Source organism: Schistocerca serialis, chromosome 4, assembly GCF_023864345.2.
Source record: "Schistocerca serialis cubense isolate TAMUIC-IGC-003099 chromosome 4, iqSchSeri2.2, whole genome shotgun sequence".
Lineage (NCBI taxonomy): Eukaryota > Metazoa > Arthropoda > Insecta > Orthoptera > Acrididae > Schistocerca > Schistocerca serialis.
The window spans coordinates 706047942-706062019 of NC_064641.1; the positions used below are offsets into that span (position 1 = coordinate 706047942).

General features: G+C 41.8%; 1 pseudogene; it reads left to right on the top strand.

Moving 5' to 3' along the window:
* Nucleotides 1-1930: 1930 nt before the first annotated feature.
* Nucleotides 1931-2048, top strand: LOC126475873 (5S ribosomal RNA; annotated as a pseudogene).
* The last annotated feature ends 12030 nt before the right edge of the window (nucleotides 2049-14078 follow it).

Genomic DNA, 14078 nt, shown 5'->3' on the forward strand with positions numbered 1-14078 from the left:
CGGATCTCTCCCCCGTTGAGAATGTTTCGTGGATTAAGGGCAGAACCTCCCAGCCAGCTCATGATTCTGGCGATCTAACACGCCAGCTGGAACAGTGTGTGGCACGATATCCCTCAGGACATACATCAACCCTTATTGATAATCGATAATTAGTGCCGAGCCAAGTAACTGCTTGCATAAAGGCCAGAGGTGGACCAACGCTTTATTGCTCAGTTTCTAAAGCTCTTTCTCTTGAATAAGTCATCCATTTTTCTTGAAATTGTTATCATTTGTTTGCCTGTACATGTGTATCACATCTACTGACTTTCATTCCATTCGGATAATTCCTTCGTAGTGTTTCCTTTTTTGTCTTAGAGTGTATATTGTGAAAATAACGAAATTTATTTACAGTTTACGAAACCTGATTTTTTTCCTCCATCTGTCAAAAGCAGCGTATTGTTCAAATAGCGCTTATAGTACAAGATTTTATAGACGATGTACTGCATATCAGTGAAGGTTCTCTTTTTCAGAAGACTAATAAATATGTCTGCTGTAGTTCTCGAAATGCTTGAGCCTAAGCCCAACTGCACTATTTTTTTAAGTAAAGTTTGTTGTTAAGCCAGAAACAGTTACGAGGGGCGTTCAATAAGTAATGCAACACTTTTCTTTCTAAAAGCGTGTTGGTTTTATTCAACATTCCAGTACACCATATTATTCCCCACTCTTTGGGCTACAAAACTATATTTTTCAACATAACCTCCGTTCTATGCCACGGTCTTACGCCACCTTACTGAGACGACCTATATGCCAGCATGGTACCACGCCATTGGTCGACTCGGAGTCAATGTATTGCTGTAGTAATAATCTCCTCACCACTCACGTACTACTTCCTGCAGAATGCATCCTTCAGTGACGAAACAGACAGAATCTGGGAAGTGAGATCTGGGCTGCAGGGTGGCTGAGTAAGAGCAGTCCAAGGAAGTTTTGTGAGCTCCTCTCAGGTACGCAGGCTTGTGTGTGGCCTTGCGTTGCCATGGAGAATGAGAAGGAGATGGTCCTTCGTTGCTCTTTACGATCTGTTAGGCGGCGAGGAAGAGAACGGGCACATAGTTTTGAGTACCCGAACTGGTGGACGGATATGTGAGCACTACAAACAGACGTCCAGTTGAGCAGCGAGGTGTTTGATTGCGATCCGTCAACCATCTCGAATGAGAGTGTCTACACATTCCAAAATTGCAGGAGTCACAGTTATGTGCCTCCGGCCGGCAAGTGGGTGATCGGACAGGTTCGCGCGACCTTGTTGCGAAGTTTATAGACGCTTCGCCCAAGGACTCACCGTGCTTTTGTTCACTGCCGGGTCTTCGTAGACATTCTGCAACAGCCTATGAATGTCTCGATGCTCTGGTTTTCCGTCAAAAGGAACTCAACGACAGCTCTCTGCTTGGAACGCACCCCTGGCCGCCACCAATCGTAGCTTGATGAAACTGTAGGGACTGATGTGGGAATATTCTACGATGGCCCACAAGAAATTCCACATTTTTTTTCAGCCGAAATTTGTCGAGAAAAATGAGTTGCATTAGTTATTGAACGCTCCTCGTATATTTAAGAACAAACTGCAAAAGCTCAATAAATTCAACAACTTCTTGTTGATGTGAGCTTTTGTACTTCGGCAACGAGGTCGTTAGAGGTGGAGCACAAGCTTGGATTATGGAAGGACAGAGAAGGAAATCAGTCGTGCCCTTTCAAAGGCACCATTCCAGCATTTGTCTAAAAGAACACATTTTGGGAAATCACGGAAGAACTGACCGGCGGAGAATATGAATCGTCATTCTCTCGAAAGCGAGTCCAGTGTGCCAACCACTGCTCCACCACGTGAGTAAGTTGTCACTGCTCATTTAAATGGTTATTTATCGAGTGTCATGTTTTATTTGTTGTTCACTGTTGCTGTTTGGACAACGGCCTTTCCGCAGTGGTAACACCGGTTCCCGTCAGATCACCGAAGTTAAGCGCTGTCGGGCTGGGCTAGCACTTGGATGGGTGACCTTCCGGTCTGCCGAGTGCTGTTGGCGAGCGGCGTACACTCAGCCCTTGTGAGGCAAACTGAGGAGCTCCTAGATTGAGAAGTAGCAGCTCCGGTCTCGTAAACTGAGATACGGCCGGGAGAGCGGTGTGCTGACCACATACCCCTCCATCTCCGCATCCAGTGGCGCTTGTGGGCTGAGGATGACACGGTGGCCGGTCGGTACCGTTGGAACTTCCAAGGCCTGTTGGGACAGAGAGTTAGTTTCTGTTTGAGTTTACATATTATCATTTTGCAATTTGGAGATAGTGAGTGGAGCTGTGGACGCTAGAAAATGGAGTGCCAAGTGGAGAAATCGGAAATTTTCCAGCATATTCTTCTATTTGAGTCCAGTAGAGGGTTGACAGCAGCGGGGTCAGCCACAAACATTTTCCCCGTGTGTGGCAATAATACCATTGGACAGATCACGGTAAGAAAATGATTTTCCCCATGTAAGGAGGATCGTTTCGACATTAGTGACTCTCCACGTTCAGGACGACTTTCGGGGATTAATCCACAATGAACCACATCAGTGCACTCGAGAACTGGCAAATGTGATGAACCTGCGATCATTTCACCATCTTGTGACATTGGCATGCAACGGAGGAAGCTCAAACTCGGGTATGTGGGCACCGCATGCTTACTTGTCATCGATACACTCATGAACAACAGCGACCATTCCTATCGTCACTGGTGACGAGAAATGGTGTCTTTGTGCTAGCATAAGGTAAAGGACGGAATGGTTGAGCCCAAACAAAGCAGAAAATCCCCGTTGAAAGACTTGCGCGTATCCACAAAACCGGCCGCTGTGGTCGAGTGGTTCTAAGCGCTTCAGTCCGGAACCGCGCGGCTGCTACGGTCGCAGGTTCGAATCCTGTCTCGAGCATGGATGTGTGTGATGTTCTTTGGTTAGTTCGGTTTAAGTAGTTCTAACCCTAAGGGACTGATGAGCTCAGATGTTAAGTTCCATAGTGCTTAGAGCCATTTGAACCATCCACAAAAAATAACGTTATGCTTCTGGTGGAACAGCGACTGTGTGGTGTACTACGAATTGCTTCCCCGAGGTGGAACCATCACTGCTGACATCTGTTGTCAACAACTGAGACGTCTTTCAGTCGCATTCCAAGAACAACGACTACGAAGACTGCTCGAAGTGATGCTAAACTGACAAAAACACTGTACAGGAGTTTGATTTGAAAGTCGTTCCGCACCCACCTTATTCACCTGATCTTGTGCCTATATATTTTCGCTCTGTCCGCTCTGTATTGATCAACTTTCAAGGAGCTTCCTTTCCGGATTGAAATGCGCTCCGGACATGGCTCGACGAGTTCTTCGTCTCAAAACCACGTGATTTCTACAGTCGCAGAATCGAAAAGTTATCCCAGCGTTGGCGGACTGTTTTGAATAGCGCAGGAGAAGATGTTATTGTTGACTAAAGCCTTTGTTGTGTGTATCTGTTGAGTTTATTAAATTTATCGAAAGACTCTACGAACTTATGTACCAGCCTAAACCTTTATCGAGCATTTTAGCAATTTTCTACAACGGACTGTGTACTGATATACAACTGATTTAAAGGGATTATTAATTTTGTTGATTTTTAATTGGGACCTAAGCCATGGAGCGTCAGATTGATGACAGAAAATCGTACCTTTGTCCTTTAGTCAATAATTAAAAAAAACCATTGCAATTTTTTTTTACTTTGTTCGTACCTTTTTCGTCAGATATGTAGCGATTTCCGTAAAATCATTTTGCTGAAATAACATAAATGTCTTGTTAACACACTGATTTCCGCTAAAACCAATAACATCTCATTTATCAGCCTTTGTAACGACTGCTGTAATAGTACTAATCTCACCGTTAATAGAAGTAACATTCTTTACTTCCATAATGAATTTTCACTCTGCAGAGAACTGTGCACTTATTTGAAACTTGCTGATAGATTAAAACTTTGTGCCAGATGGGGACTCGAATCAGGGACATTTGCTTTCAATGGACAAGGGCTTTAGCGACTGGGCTATGCAAGCAAGACTCACGTGCCGTTCTCACAGCTCCACTTCTGGCAGTACCTCATCTCTCGTCTTCCAAACTTCACAGAAGTTCTTCTGCATAACTTGCTGGACTTGCACTTCCAAAAGAAATCTTTACGATCTTCACTGTTACGTCGACTCTTATTCGAATATGAATCTGTTTCAGCCATAAGGACGTCACCTACTTTATGTCACTCGGGCTTATTTTCATTTGCATTTAATTTAGCATCTACCTATACTTTAGTCGCTACAAAAATTCTCTGATTTTTTTAAAACTTAAAACACGTTGTAAATCAAATTTAAAATCTTTACTAAGCAAATTTAACTCCTCGTCTTTAAATGTGATGCCGGTTTCATTAAAGACTGTGGGGCATAACTGAAAACTGTTTACTTGTTCTTTCTCCATCCTACAATCACTGTGCTGCCGCAACAGCCAATCTAAGTCCGCAGCTCGTGGTCGTGCGGTAGCGTTCTCGCTTCCCGCGCCCGGGTCCCCAGATTCGATTCCCGGCGGAGTCAGGGATTTTCTCTGCCTCGTGATGACTGGGTGTTGTGTGCTGTCCTTATGTTAGTTAGGTTTAAGTAGTTCTAAGTTCTAGGGGACTGATGACCATAGATGTTAAGTCCCATAGTGCTCAGAGCCATTTGAACCATTTGAGAGCCAATCTAATTTCTCATCTTGCCTGTTTCTTATTTCGTTGGAATTGATCCCGCAACACTTCGTCCAGTTCATCTTTACCATTGCGCCATGTGGTACTGTGTAGCGTATTCGCTGCCTCTAAACGAGTCTTAAGTAACCGCTCGTTAATTAAATAATTTTTCTTATGAAGGAATTTAATTTCGGCTACAAGCAGAAAGTTCTACGTTTTGTCGGTCACCATTCAACCTACACAAAAAAGGTACCCTATTACATCGACTGTAAACCCAATAAATAGCCTATCCGTATAAAATTACGAAAATGCTGGATGAAGTGTTGAAGGAGCTTTACGTCTTTGGGGTAGTTTTTCAGTTAAGAAAATAATTCTGCGTTGTTTAATGAGATCAAGGATAAACCTATTACTGCATTTACCGCATTCTATTACTGGACGTTAAAAACTTTTATTCGAAGAATATAGGTGTTGATGATGTCGGTGATATAGCCAGAGCCAAGTTACTGAAGCGCAAGAGATTACCTCAATAAAATATTGTGGATTAAATGGAACCTTGGTAGTTTTTTCTTAAATATAACTACTTTTTAACAACAAATTTTACATGTTAGAAGACGAACTGGCTATGGGCTTCAGCATCTCCGGGACTATAGTGGACATTTTTACCATCATCTGGAAAAGAAAATCTTCACTGATGTGCAGCATCCCCCTCTATAAAATCTTGTACTATGTTATAAAATGGAGGTAACGGGAGATGTAAGTAAATTTAATGATTTGCTCGGTAAATTGAATTCACCCCCTAAAAGGAAAAAAAAAGACGGTGAACTGCATTTCCTTGATCTAAATATCATGAAGCAAGATGGTAGGCATGACTTAAAGGTGTGCAGGATGCAGAAACGGATATTTTGATACATAAAATGTCTTGTCGTTCAAATAAACTTTTCGCCTTTCGCTGTTTGGGATATAGTGTGTCTGAAGTGTCGATAAAGGAACAGGATAGAATGCCTGAGCTGAATAAATGGATACGTAAGCAACGGCACATGGAGGTAAATGGGAATGTCACACGAATTATTAACAATTTCACGATTCTGTATTTAGGTAATTTTGACCCAGAAAGTAGCTAACATTTTTGAGCCGTTTAAAATTGAAGCCGCATTTACAACCAACGTGCGATGTGAATTAAGCAATAATGTAAAACAATATGTTGATTAATAGCTGGTATCTTACACATTCGGTGTAACAGTTACAATGCGAACTACGTCAGTCAGACTGGTAGATCCTCTAAGTTTAGGTAGATATGTAGGAACACAGGGACGCTTTTCAGTTTAACAATTTACGAAATCCAGAATGAGGTTTTCACTCTGCAGCGGAGTGTGCGCTGATATGAAACTTCCTGGCAGATTAAAACTGTGTGCCGGACCGAGACTTGAACTCGGAACCTTTGCCTTTTGCGGGCAAGTGCTCTACCACCTGAGCTACCCAAGCACGACTCACGCCCCGTTCTCTGGCAGAAGCAAAGCTGTGAGAACGGGGCGTGAGTCGTGCTTGGGTAGCTCAGCTGGTAGAGCACTTGCCCACGAAAGGCAAAGGTCCCGAGTTCGAGTCTCGGTCCGGCACACAGTTTTAATCTACCAGGAAGTTTCAATTTACGAAATGTCAGCCGTAGCCATGCACATCAACGAAATGGGCCTCCCTTAATTGGAAACTGAAGACGACCTTACATTTTAACACGTACGTGATAAAGGTAGAAAACTAGTTCTACTGGAATAGTTTGAGACAACGATAAGTAGCCTGAAAAATGGAAGTATATTAAACGGAAAGATTACGGAAGACGTAAAAAACTAATTTATAACTATGTGGAACTGGTATCATATCAGTATTTGGTCAGCTACTCTAATTACAAGAATACTGTTGATATGCTGTGCGTGACTGACGAGATTGGAAGTCCCGACAAATCAGTAATGGTGTGCATTATCTTTGGTCACTGGGGTCTCTCTGATTTCCTGTTTACGCACACGAAGTGCTCAATCGCTCTACTTACGTGTTTGCAGTGCGCGCGTGTGTTTCCTTGAGGTATCTGACTCTCCGTGAATAGCTGTTTCTCTTACGCTGCCGATACGCACAGACGCTATAAGCCGATTCTTCTTTACTTTATCTACTGAAAGAACGATGCTGATGTACACTTTGGGAAGACGCGATTATAAGGTAAGTGACCACGACTTTTTTACTTGTGTTTATATCTTAACAAGATTTGTGTAAAATCTGAAGACAAGTTTGCTGTTCCGAAACGCATAAATTTTAGTGATTTTTGCAATGTGAAAGGCGGCTTAGCCTATTTTTAACAATGATAGTAATTACCACGACCACTTACCCATTATGCATAAAGTCAATTGGGTTTGAATGAGGGATCTACAGATCAACGGTATAAATGGCAAAGTTCTTCCACAGACCGCGAATGACGTATTGTCCGAAAATTATAAATAATGCCGCACTTTCGTTAATGGGAAAATAAGTCAGATACAGCCATTGACTTCGGATCTGACAACGTTAAAGGCTTTCACATGTACATATCGTACGATTATGCAGACCTCAAAAAGAAATTCGCAACGTTTTAAAAATATTTAATGTAGTGGGTGTAAAAGATCACTTTAACAAGAAGTGATAAAAAGACAATTGCAAGACTATTGCAAAGAATACCGTTTTTTACTAAACGTGATAAACTTAATTTATTCAATCTTGGACATAGTGCTCGTAAATAATTTTAAGAATTGGTTATTGTTTTTGATTCACAAAACTATATTTTCTTCCAAAAACATGACTCCTTGTGATGAAAATGTCTTTAGATGTACAAAGAAAAGTGCTTCAGTTAATTAGCACACGATAAAAAGTGGCAATGGTCTAGTAGATCAGGGGTCGAGAAGGCAAATGCATTTTTAAAAGCAATTGATCTTTGTGGCCCTTTCAAAATTAGCTAGAGGTATGAAAATTTAGCCATGGACCGTATCTTCAAAGGCACTCACATGTAAAAAATGCGAATGATATTAAATCAGGCGGCAGAAGAACTGTTGACGCAAGCCTAGTCGCGACTACTTATGTTGTGTAAATGCCTTCTAAATCGAAGTAAGAGATGACGTCAGCTGCGTTTGCAAAAACATGCTTGCGAAAGTCTCATGTCCACTTTTATCTCCTCCCAGCAGTGCTGCAAAGTATTTTAATATAACCATATACTTTCAATTTCTACGTAACAGAATTTTACTCTGAGCAGGCAAATTTGGTTGTTACTCATTAGCAAGCATACCGACCAACTTAAAGGCTCTGGGTTAGCCTCTATCCATTGAAATTTCGCTCCAAGACCTATGGTGTGGCTTATAGTGCACATAACAAATTTTTTCTAATCGTAGTGGCAATAGTAATTCTTCTGTGATACTGAAAATCGGTACGAGGGACAGAATTTGGGACCTACATTTGCAGCCTAATGCTCTAAGGCCTTTTTTCTTCTACTGTACCCGTACTTAGACATTTAGCGTTTGGTAAAAATAGTAATTCAGATCACCAATGCTATTCATGTAAGTATCCAACAGTGTTAAATAAGATTTTCAAAATTTTGTCATATTTTTATTGTAACCCGAATACATTAACTCTGCCGTATTCCAGTTTCACGTATGTATCAGAGCAAATTGCGTTATCAGGACCTGAGTTGTTCATAACGCGATTTAAGTAATTTCCTATAATCCAACAGATTGCGCTCTTTTGTTAGTGGGTAATTTATATTGGTGGCCTTTACAGTAATACTGTAATAATCAGTTGGTCTTGCCCAGAGTGCTAGAATGCCTCCTATTCAGTGCCAAATATTTGTGTACGCCGCATATTTACCTGTGTGACAATGTAAAACATATTGCAGTGCAAAAATACCATGATTTGAGTTAAGCTGAAAGCACATAAACTTAAATTAGTACTGACGTTGTTAACTGACTTGTACCAAGCGGCTATGACGTTCGAAATGGGACATACGGAACTGACGTTTTCCTGTACTGCATCCCAGTCTTAATTCAAATAATTGTTTATGTAATGCTCAATGAATTTTTGAGTTTGCTATTCATGTAACTCACTTAAACGCAGAAGTATGTTATTAATTTCTTTTTCCACTACCGGTGGCTGCAGGCTGGTTTTACGCACACGATCAATTTGGTTGTAATGTTCTCTGGGCTAACTATAAACATATTAGTTGGACATTTTAGAAAGAACGCAGGTAGTTTGTATGCGTGTATCAACTAGAGCCAGATACGCATTTTGGGTTTGTGTCGTTCTATGAAGATCCACTCGAAAGTCAATTTTTTCTAGCTGTCAGCCTAGGTATGGGAAACACTTCGTCAATGTAGGCCTTAGAGAGAATGCAAGAGTTGATGCATTTAACTCTGAACTTGGTCCGTAAATAATTGTTATTGCATCTGAATTTTTGATAAAGCCTCTTTCCAGTCGTCAGCTGTCACCGTGTAGTGCGTCAGGATTGTCCATAGTGTTTTGTGTAGTACGACTTCGGCCAGTCTATCTACTCGGTCAAGACCCCTCAGATCTAAAATTTTGATTTCATTCACTTGGGCTACAGATGAGCTGCAGTACTTTCAATGAGACCTCCTGAAGTAATTAAATGTATCTTACGGCAATCACTACGCCTTCCACAGTTTTTTTTTTTTTTTTTACCAGATAATGCGTGGCCCCTAAATTTATGAACATTGGGTAAAACGGGCTCCAACGAAATCAGTGTAAGCAGACTACCTTGAGCATGCTTCGCTATATTTGTATTTGCCTATATGTTTATTACTATTTAGGCGTTCAAACCAGTCACATTTATTATAGTAATAGTTTTTTCCAGGAACTCATGTTCTATCTCTAGAAGGAAATTGAGGTTCCCGCGGTGAGACAGCTATGAAACGAACACCAGAATGCTGTGTGTCCTAGGTACTGATGTTACGGCGATGTCCTTGTACTCACCGACAATTCTAAAACTAATGCTGTTCGTCGTGCACGGCTGATCGTGACTAATCAGTTTGTTGGTGAGGACGAAGTCTCTTCTCAGAATTACACATGCAATTCCACAATCTATGTTTAGGTGTGAAACAGAGGAAGTTACGTAATTTTTAAAAATAGAGTGGAAGGGTGGACTGGGGAAGTAGTAAACTGCTGCTGTTTAAAAGTGCTAGGTATCATTTTCTCATTAAAAACGTTTGCAAAGAAAGTAAACATGGCAACAATTCAAAATCAGTATCGCATGTAAAATTATATCTGCAATCGATTTTATCGGAGAGTTGCACATTGTTCCTTGCACCTCTTTCCTAACTTCGGAGAGGATTTCTTCCCTAATAGCTTCGGATAGGTCAGGTGTTCGGATGTTGATCTCTTCTAGAGCTCCAACCCCCCCCCCCTCCCCCCTCCCTACCATATGGACAGAGTGGGCTGTCAGCGAATAATATCCGCCGCACTTCAGCCACACGAATATTGTGTAAGTTAAATTATAAAATTTCATTTCAAATGATAGAGCACAGTGATCAGCCGTCCTCTTCTTGGAGATTTTTATTCGGCAAATCTAGATTTTGGCTAGTGTCTAGTAATTATCGATGCACCATTTCATAATATCGATGCATGCTCCAGTACGTCAGTCCCCTGTATGGACGTCTGCCACAGCTCTTTCGAGACTACTCTGCCCTGTTATTTGAAAGTAACATCGCAATCGTTGACTGCAACCACGTTCCTAATGGAAGGTAACCTGATAAAATATGAAAAGTTGATTTGGTGATTAATTAAAATGTAGACACAAATGAATGGAATAGAAGTGACTAACAATAATGTATAAAAACACACACATACCTTGCTTAACGTAATAGGAAAGGCCGATATGTTGACTGATGGAAATAGATACATAAATGAGTGGATGTACACTGCCAGGGGTAACGGTATCATGGGAACGGAGCATTTATAGTGCGTAGGAGTGGGTTTGCGTTGGTGATTGCTGGGAGGAAGGATGGAGGAACAGAGGGGGAGGGATTGAAATTCCGAACAAAGATTTAGGTAGTGGGTGGAGAGAGAGTGAGGCCTGACAATGGGAGAGGGCTAGAGATCTCCTAGATACGGTACGATTTTTTGTCATGTTGTGCCCAAGTGTACCCGCCTTTTGCGGCTTCTACTTGTTTTTATGTAGTGAGGAAGGGTAGGTTTTCTCGATCTTTATTAGCACTTTCAGAAGGACTTTGGCTATCCTAAGTGTCCTTTGTTATTGTTAATTTTCGTTTTGTCATTCTATTTGTAGTCACCACCTAAAATATAAAGGTGCATGACATGAGTGCTTATGAGAACAAATGTATTACGTTATTTAAATGTCACGTTCAGCCAGAAGCACTAAGAAAACAAACTTTGGAATATTTCCTGCGAAACACATTGTATACTCACTCAAGAAATTGCCTCAAGTGCAACTTGCATGGGAAATTTTGAACTGTTAGAATAAAAATGCAAGGGCCTTAAAACTATCGATACGATTTCAGAAATCTCATAGTAACAATTATATGAAAAACCTGTTATATAAATGAATCGGTGTAGCAGATAAGTACCGTTGCAGAATCTTTAGTATGTATGTCGAGACATATTTCATGGACTGAGCAAAATTATTTACATCGTGTATACTAAGCATTATATTGTTAACCGATGTAATATAATGTCGAATTTCAAATGTAGTATCTTAGTGCGTGAAGTAGAAAAATATAGGAAAATATATCTAAGTCGTTAATGTAAGACAGTGTTCACAATTGCAACATGTGACAAACATGGAGAAACGCCACCATTAAATTGCGGGCCAAACTTATCAGGTGTGACAAATAACCACGCCCGTACAGAAAATAATTAAGATGAAATAGTAACAGTAGACGTAAGGTGAAAACAAAATTGTCAATATTTATACGATGTCGTACATGAAATAAATGTTTCACTGTACAGAACGTGTCTATCGGCTTGCGTTTAACTACTCGTGGTGGTTGATGGCACAGCACAACAGACTTTTTTAGTGTAACCATTATTTGAAAAATTATAGTTGGAACAAAGAAAGAAGGTGATCCTTACCATAGAACACTCATCAATTTTGTAAAAATCGGTCGACCTGCCAAATAGATTTAATATGAAATAAACGAATTTTGTATTGATCAGTAGCATAAAATTTTACTGGTATAAAAATGAAATTATAAAATTACATACTGTGGCAGAGAATAATATAGTATTAGTATAAAATGAAAAGATTAAATGAAGCAGGGTGGCAGGATAAAACTTAAGACACGATGTTACGCAGCTTACATATGATGGCTTCGAACACATTAGTATAGGGCACAGTGGATAAAATGAAAATATGCCCCATCATATGCGGCGTCATAGCGCAAATAAAAAATTCAGTCCATGGTTCTAAGACTCTTCTGTTCTCCAGTTCTGTTTGTTCATTGAGGATCTTGTCAGGATCCTAACAAAAATGACTGTAGATCTCTATTTCAAGTATATCATTACTCTGCACTTAATGAGCTCGTGTAGAACCATGCATATTGCACACTTTCATGTCGTACAACTTCACATTCTAGATGGGAAAGTTTGACATTTACGCATTGCACAAGATTTGTAAATTAATGACGTCGATGTCGCCACGTTGTAATGGTCCGTCCAATGTAGTTACAAGATTAGTGTTTAGCTGTCTTCTGTTATGGTGTCTTGCTATCTTTCGACATACTTAAGAATGGGCAGTGGCCAAAATCGGTAATGTGAAAAATAAAAAAAATACTTTCTCGTGGAAAGTCATTCTTCAAATTTATTGAGGTTGTAAGGCGCACCCAGAAAAAATGATCAAAGCAGAAGAGGCACTGGGCAAAAATTCGCTCTGCTCATTGAGAACTCTATCTCCAGGTTTCAGCTTTATAAATTTCTAGCACTTCTAACGAAGAGATACCTGTCTTTTTGCGCCCTGTGGAGAAAACGCATACTACTCTTACGGCGGGTTTCTGCTAAACGCAATTCCAAGCCAGTTTCGTTACGTGGATGTAAATGTGCCTTTAAACCTTCCATTAAAAGGGCGGCCGATTCGGCCAATATATTTATCACAAGTATTACGAATGATTTGCAAAGTTTCATGCAGTGGAATGTCAGTGTAAGAATTGGTCATGTCAAAGGAAGGAATCTTCTGACACACTGCAATTCTTAATTAATGCTGCTATTTCGTAACTGTTGTTAACAGACTACATGTCAGAAAAACGAAAGCTTCTTTACGTTTGGCATAACAAAAACTGTTTATTAAAAAATTGGGGCTTTGGCATCCACTAAAGAAGTCTTGCAGGATGATCTTGTTAACTGTTTTACGGTATGTTGTGTAACTTCCTCGATCCCCCCAGGGGGTCCACAACTCTTTCGTGGATACGTGCGTAGCGAGCACAGAACCCCGAGCTAATGTGGCCCTCCTTCCTTTCCAGGCTGCATACCTTACTTTACCGCATCCTTCCCTATCCCCCATCTTCGCGCCCCTCCCCTCACCTCTGGCTCTTTCCTTCCCTTTCTCCCCCTCTGGGAGTATGGTTTGTGCCTACGTCCGGAGACGGACGCTCGTAAATGTAACGCATTCTTAGCCTTTTCTGCTTGTCTGTCTTCATCCTTCCTTTGTCCTTCTCTTTTCCTTACCGCTTCTCTTTACCCTTTTCTCTGCTGCGGCGTTTGAGACCTCTCTTCTTTCCTTTCCCTTTCTTTGTTTTTCCCTTTCTCTTTCTTCCTCCCTGTGCATGTCTGAAGGCCGACCCACGCATTTTTGTGCGTAGCCGGTGATGGGGTAACGAGTAATTCCCCGCCCCAGGTAGACAGGTAGGACACGTACATAACCCCTGGTAACGGCCAGGCCCAGGGAGGGGTGATTACCCGAGCTGATACCTTCCGAAAGTGCCGATAGGTCCCTCCGTCAGTTTGTCGGGAGGCGTGACCTGAGGCGTGACCTGAGGCGTGACCTGAGGCGTGACCTGAGGCGTGACCTGAGGCGTGACCTGAGGCGTGACCTGAGGCGTGACCTGAGGCGTGACCTGAGGCGTGACCTGAGGCGTGACCTGAGGCGTGACCTGAGGCGTGACCTGAGGCGTGACCTGAGGCGTGACCTGAGGCGTGACCTGAGGCGTGACCTGAGGCGTGACCTGAGGCGTGACCTGAGGCGTGACCTGAGGCGTGACCTGAGGCGTGACCTGAGGCGTGACCTGAGGCGTGACCTGAGGCGTGACCTGAGGCGTGACCTGAGGCGTGACCTGAGGCGTGACCTGAGGCGTGACCTGAGGCGTGACCTGAGGCGTGACCTGAGGCGTGACCTGAGGC